The sequence below is a fragment of the Tenrec ecaudatus genome, chromosome 5 (genome assembly GCF_050624435.1).
Source record: "Tenrec ecaudatus isolate mTenEca1 chromosome 5, mTenEca1.hap1, whole genome shotgun sequence".
In the NCBI taxonomy this organism is placed as follows: domain Eukaryota; kingdom Metazoa; phylum Chordata; class Mammalia; order Afrosoricida; family Tenrecidae; genus Tenrec; species Tenrec ecaudatus.
Window position 1 is genome coordinate 19,238,401 of NC_134534.1, and position 7,487 is coordinate 19,245,887.

The following is a 7,487-nucleotide window of genomic DNA, read 5'->3' on the forward strand; positions in this document are numbered from 1 at the left end:
AGAATCAACTCAACAACAGCAAGTTGGGAGTTTGGGGTTTTATGAAAAAAACCTTGTCCATTAGGTTGTAACAAGTGATATTCTAGAGAAGGATCCCGGTGTTATACTGCATTACGTGTCTAGCACACCAGTCACTGCTTGGGAGAGAAATGAGGCTTTCTGTTCCAGGAAGATGTACAGCCTTGGAAACCCACAGGTCTTGCTACTCTGTCCTATCGGGTCACTTTGAGATAGTCTGAGACACTAACATTGGTAGTCACTGGTTCCTGCGAACCCACTGTCAATGATTCAAGACATCTTTGAACTTGTTGAGGTTGCAATGACAGATGGAAATCAGCCACGATGGGAAAATTTACACCGCAGGAATAGATAAACTCGATAAGCGTCCCTGTTCTCCTGAGGAATGGCGGCTGGTTTGGAACTACTGACCTCGAAGCTCATAGCCTGCCAGCCACCAGGGCCCCTTCACAAGGGGGTAGCAAAGGAAAACAAGACACACAGCAATACCCGAATGGATACTGGGAAGCAAATCATCGGCTATGATACCTTCACCAAGAAAGACCTTCTGCTTAGCCGTGAAACAAGGCTCCGAAAATGTGACAGGGGCAAAAATCACGGAGAGTGGGTTTGCTGGCGGTAAAAGAACCCAACTCAAAACCCACTAAAACATCTAGGGATTCACAAGTAGTTGGCAATTCAATGACCCGCTTGGATAGAATCCGTGGTTCACAGAGGAGAGGAGAGGAGAGTGAGCACGTTTAGATGTGTTTGGATGGCCGTGACCATGAGAGGTTGCTTCAAAGTCGAGGGGCTGGTCTGAAAAGCAGTGTGGAGGGAAACCCTGTCGTTTCAGATGTTTTACATCAGAGAAGAGCAAAAGCCGAAATTCACTAATAGGAAGTTATGCTAGCGTATACCCAAAATAAGTAGAAGTAAATGTTTGAGTGCTGCCTCTCCTTTCTCTAAGGGCTCAGGGGAAAGGGCAGCGGGTTCACAGATGGGCACGTTTGTCCAATCTCATGAAGCTGCACATCATTTTAAGTAGGTGCAGTTAATTTTGCTTGATTGAGAAGTAAGCCTTCACAACCTCTCTGATTACGGTTGATTCAAAAACAAAGGAGCTGAGTGTATTTGAAGAACAGCCCAGGTGTAGCCGATGGGGCCGTTTGGGGCGATTGTGTAAAAGGGAGAATTTCGGGTTTGATTGGAGCGTTTTGAACCGAGACATGCCCACATATGACTTGCATTGTTCTAGGGATTTGAGGAGCTGCACACCTGTCTGACACTGTTCAGTGCTTGGTGCAATGACAAGCACACACATGACATTTCTCCTCTTTTCAGTCCTGAAAACCAAAAGGGCAGAGCTGGCAATCGAAGTGCGATACAATAGTGCCATCTAGTGGACAAAAGTCTGGCCATTTTATCACCAGCTGCTAAGGCAAAGGTGAAGGTCAAACCCATCCACAGCTGCTTGGAGGAAGACTGTGCCTCCCTGCTTCCCCAAAGGTGGTTGTTGTCTTTGGGGCCATCCATCTGTTTCCAACTACAAGGACTTTAAAGTGCTTGGTGGAAACTGATGATGAGATTTCGTACAATAGCTTGTAGGCATACTACGTAATGAGAGCGTTTCATACCTACGGCAAAGTTGTTGCTCGATGCCGTTGGGTTGGCGCCTGTGTACAGCCGCCGGGAACACCACAGATTTCACAGCTGGAATCACGCTGAAGCCACTCTCATAGCCAAGGAGTCAGTCCATCTTTTTTTTAAAAATACTTTTATTGGGGGCTCTAACATCTGTTATCACAATCCGTACATTCATCCATTGTGTCAAGCACATTTGCACATATGCCGCCATCATCATTTTCAAAGCATTCTCTTCCCATGTGAGCCCCTGCTATCAGCTCCCCATTTCTTCCCCTTCCCTCCCTTACGAAACCTTGATAAGTTATAGATTATTATTTTCATATCGTACATTGTCCTTCATCGCCCCTCACCCACTTTTTGGTTGTTCGTTCCCCTGAGAGGGGGTTATAGGCTGATCCTTGTGATAGATTCCCCTTTTCTTCCCCCACCCTCCCCTAATCCTCCTGGTATCTCGACTCTCCTTATTGGCCCGGGGGTGGGGGGCATTTATCAATCCTGGATTCTCTGTGTTGCGGTCTCTTGTCTGTAGCAGTGTGCATGTTCTGGTCTAATCCTATTTGTAAGGTAGAATTGAGGTCATGACAGTGGGAGGAAGGAAGAATCAAAGAAATAGAGGAAAGCTGTGTGTTTCCTCGGTGCTATACTGCACCCTGACTGGCTCATTTCCCTGTGACCCCTCTGTGAGGGGATGTCAAATTGTCTACAGATGGGCATTGGGTCTCCGCTCCATACCCTTCCCCCCCCCCCCCACCACCACCATTCACCTTGGGCATGATTTTGTTCTGGGTCTTAGATGCCTGACACCTGATCCCATTAACACCTCGTGATCATACAGGCTGGTGTGCTTCTTCCATGTGGGCTTAGTTGCTTCTCAGCTAGGTGGCCGCTTGTTTATCTTCAAGTCTTTAAGACCCTAGATGCTATATCTTTCAATAGCTGGGCACCATCAACTTTCTTCACCACATTTATTTAGGACCCATTTTGTCTTCAGTGATTGTGTCAGGAAGATGAGCATCACAGAATGCCGAAGTGTTATAACAAAGTGTTCTTGTGTTGAGGGAGTACTTGATTCGAGGCCCAATGTTCATCTGCAACCTTAATTCTTAACATATAGATATGATTACATAGTTCTATTCCCATCTTGTTATATATATATATTTACATATATACATGCCTTTATTTAGACCTCTATAAATGTCCTTTGCCTCCTAGTTCTTTCCTCTATTTCCTTTTACTTTCTTGTCTCACCTCATGTTCGGCCTTTATTTGGGTTCAGTAATTCCTCGCTGCTACATTTCCCTTGATAAAGCCACATTAAGCATCCTATGCCCTTCTCTCCATTGATTTTAGTTCACTTGTTTTTCTCTTGTCCCCGGGTTGGTTCTCCCAACTCCTTTCCTTTCTCCCACCTTCCCTTCTCCAATATCCCCCTGGAACCATTGATCCCATTCTTTTCATATCCAAATCATTTATCCTGCCTATCCTATCTAGGTAGACATGCAGATACATTAATAAGTGCAACACCCCCCCCCCCCCCGCCCGGCAAAGCCAAATAAAACAACAAAGGAAGTCAAGACCAACAAAACAATAACAACCACAAAAAGAAAGCCACTGACCAAAATGGAAAGGCCTATAAATAGTTCAAGGTCTGTTTGTTGGCCTTTAGGACTGTTCGTCAAGTCTGATGGGGTGCCACACTCTGTCCCCAAAGTCTATTTTTGGTATTCCCCGGGGATTTCATCACTTTGCTCCCCTTGCTGCTCTGTTGCATGCCCTTAGTGTTTCGCCCCAGCGTGATGGGGTCAGTTTGTGCACAATTCCTGCACTGTGCCTGTAGTGTTGGCCCCTTCAGTGCTATGGTTTAGTGAGGGATGTGTTTTGCAGTGGGGCCGGCCCTATGGTCCTCTCTGTGCGTTGTCTACTTGCAGCAGGAATACCGTCCCGTCCTCGGGGCTTGGTGGGCCATCCATTTTCGCTTCTCCCATGTGTTCTAATCAGACACGCCCCTCTCCCCAGGCTGTAGCCCTAGTCCCCTGAAGTGCATTCTTCTGTGCAGGGGTGGGAGGTGAAGGGGGTGGGGAGGTGTCCATATAGTTGGAATTGGGGCCAGTCCCTGAGTCATTCCATTTTGTTGAGGATTTTCTTCTTTTTCACTAACTCTCTGCTTTACCAAACATGGCATCATTTGCCGAAGACTGGGCTCTCCTGATAACATGTCCGAAGTATGGGAGAAGAAGTCTTGCCATCCTTACGTCTGAGCATTCTGGCTGTACTTCTTCCAAGACAGAGCTGCTTGTTCTTCTTGGGAACCCTATAGAACATTTTTATTCACCTAGTGCTGCTAGAGGTTGACGTTGTCGAAAATTTTGTCTTTCTTAGACCCACAGTCAATGCTGAGGGGAGCACAGTCAATCAGAAGCACTGCATTGGGTCAATCTGCTGCACAGACCTCTTTAGAGTATTGAAAAGCAAGGATGCCACTTTGAGGACTAAGGGGCCCCTGACAAGCGATGGTATTTTCAAAGTGCCTCATATGCATGTGAATGTTGGACATTGAATAAAGAAGGCCAAAGAAGAATCATTTCATTTGAATTGTGGTGCTGGAAAAGTGTTGAAGGTACCATGGACTGCTAAAAAAAAATAAACCGATCTGTCTTGGAAGAAGTACTTGAGAGGCAAGGATGGAGAAACATCATTTTACATATTTTGAACATGTTGTGAGGAGAGACCGGTCCCTGGAGGACATCATGCTTGGTACAGTGGAGGAGCAGTGAAGGAGATCGAGGAAATGCATTGACACCGTGGCTGCAACAAGGGCGCAGACACAGGAATGATTAGGAAGATGGAGCCGGTGTGGGTTGTTCTGTGCATCGGGTCACTATGGGTCAGAACCGACTCAGTGACACCTAACAACAACAGTGCTGCTCTAATGGAAGCATCACAAGTGTATGGCTTTAGCAAATCCAAATCGATTGCCTCATCTAGGCGTCTAGAAGTCAGGAAGGCTCTAGGGGAAGGTGTGTTTGTCCGGGTAAACTAGAGACAAATCCAGGAAGATTCGTAGGTGTATAAGAAAGAGGTTTATCTGGCATTCCATGATGCTCACCTTCCCAACACAATCGCTGAAGACAAAGCAGGTGCATACGTAAATATGGTGAAGAAAGCTGACGGTGCCCGGTTATCAAAAGACAAAGCATCTGGGATCTTAAAGGCTTGAAGGTATACAAGTGGCCATCTAGCTCAGAAGCAACAAAGCCCACATGGAAGAAGCACACCAGCATGTGAGATCATGAGGTGTCGAAGGGATCAGGTATCAGGCAACATCAGAACAAAAAATCATATCATTGTGAATGAGGGGGAGTGTAGAGTGGAGACCCAAAGCCCATCTGTAGGCAATTGGCCAGCCCCTTACGGAAGGGTCAAGGGGAGGAGACAAGCCAGTCAGGGTGCGATGTAGCAACGATGGAAAACACAACTTTCCTCTAGTTCCTAGATGCGTCCTCCCTCCCACTATCATGATCCCAATTCTACCTTGCCAGTCTGGCTAGACCAGAGGATGTACAGATAGGAACTGGAAACACAGGGAATCCAGGGCAGATGATCCCTTCAGGACCAGTGGTGAGAGTGGCGATACCAGGAGGGTGGAGGGAGGATGGGGTGTAAAGGGGGAACCAATTACAAGGATCTACATATAACCTGGGGGACGTACAACAGAAAAGTAGGTGAAGGGAGACATCGGACAGTGCAAGATATGACAAAATAATAATTTATAAATTATCAATGGCTCATGAGGGAGGAGGAAGTGGGGAAGGAGGGGGACACATGAGGAGCTGATGCCAGGGGCTTAAGTGGAGAGCAAATGTTTTGAGGATGAGGGCAATGAATGTACAAATGTGCTTTACACAATGGATGTATGTATGGATTGTGATGTGCCCCTAATAAAAATGATTTTTTAAGTCATTTTATTGGGGGCTCATACAACTCTTATCACAATCCATACAGCCATCCATTGTGTCAAGCACATTTGTACATTTGTTGTCATCATTTTCAAAAACATTTCTTTCGACTTGAGCCCTTGGTATCAGCTTCTCATTTTTCCCCCTTCCTCCCCCACCTTCCCTCTCTCATGAACCCTCGATATTTTATAAATTATTATTTTTTCATATCTTTTTTTTAACAATTTATTGGGGCTGATACAATTCTTTTCACAGTTCATACATATACATACATCAATTGTATAAAGCACATCTGTACAGTCTTTGCACTAATCATTTTTTTCTCTTTTCTTCTTTTACATTTTATTAGGGACTCAATGATTTTTTAAAGCAAAGAATATGTAAATAGTAATTACATGGTCGTCTTAGTTGCCAAGTAGTGAACACCCTCAAAAGCAAGAAAAATAAATCCATGTCTAATGACTTCCAAGTCTAAAAAAAAGGAGAACAATTAAATATTGACAAGGCACCCCAGCCCAGCCCAGATCAAGTCCATTAGTCCGCTATTAGCCCAAATGTCTGATATCAATACATAAAGTCCTCTTCAGACTCACGCAACACATGCAATGACACCAAATGCAAGAAGATGACAGGCCAGTGGATGGGAGGTCTTGTGGGTCCAGTGGCATTGTAAACTTCCCAGTGCTGGCAGGGGTCTCCACGTGGTTTCTCCAGTCCCGTGGCAGCATCAAGGTAGGTCCATGTAGCCTCTCTTCAGGGATGTCTCGCAGGGAGTGAGCAGAGAGAGTGTGTCTCCCAACCTCCAAGGAAGAATACAGGAGTTCCCAGAATCCTCAGGAGAAGGCCATGTTCACACAGAGGCCACATTGGCTATACAATGACTGACAACTAGACTCCATCCCTTCACTCTTAATCCTCAAATTGACACCAGAATATTTAACTACCACAGAGGGCTTGCTTTCTCCGTGGGGTTTAAAGGAAGGTCCTTGAAGATCTACATGCGTCTTGGCATCGGTCTTCCTCTGGTCTAGGAGGTTCTCCATGCAGAGATTTGGGGTCCAAAGGAAACGTTTGCTCCTGGCTCTTCTTGCTTGGTAGTAATTAGGTCCCTTCTTCCCAATCAAGTCTCTCTCCTTTTATCTCTTAATATAAGAGGTGAAGCAGGCCACACCCCAGGAGATCCGGGGCTGTCACTCGCGTAAGGGTATCACAAGTCAGTGGAAACCATGGACCAGCCTAGTGGACAGATATTTGGGGGGTGGGGGTGGGCTCAATTCAGTCCATGACAGTTATCTAGTTGGTTCCCACTCAGGGAAACCCTTTGCATGTCTAAACAAAACTGTTCTCCATACGGCTTTCAATGGCAGTGTGGTTTTGGAAGCAAGTTGCCAGACCTTTCTTCTGCTTTTCTTCTGGGTAGACTTGAACAGCCGACCTTTCTTTTAGCAGCCACAAGCTTAACTGCACTCAGCTGGGATGTCACGTCTGTGTTCAGTTTACCGTCAAATTTGATGTACATTCTACCACTCCCTTCCATAGTGAGTTTGCTTATCTCCTCTCGGAGTTAATAGAGCCACCAGAGGGACCAAGATGAAGCTTTCGACTCCCATAAAGAGTTACAGTTTAGGAAACCCACAGGGGCAGTTCTGCTCCGCCCCTATGAGTCAGAACTGACGGGATGGCCTTGACTTTGTTTGTTTGTTCCCCAAAAGGGCTTCTGACACCCGTCCTAGTGCCTCACCTGCCATCAGACACAGTAAGGGACTCAGCCCGTGGATGGATCGAGTCTAGGCAAAGCCTTGTCTCCCTCGGAATGGTCCCGCGGTTCAGAGCAGTGAGCTGACTCACTTGCTCACTCTACCTGTAGATCCGGGGCAGCATCCAAAG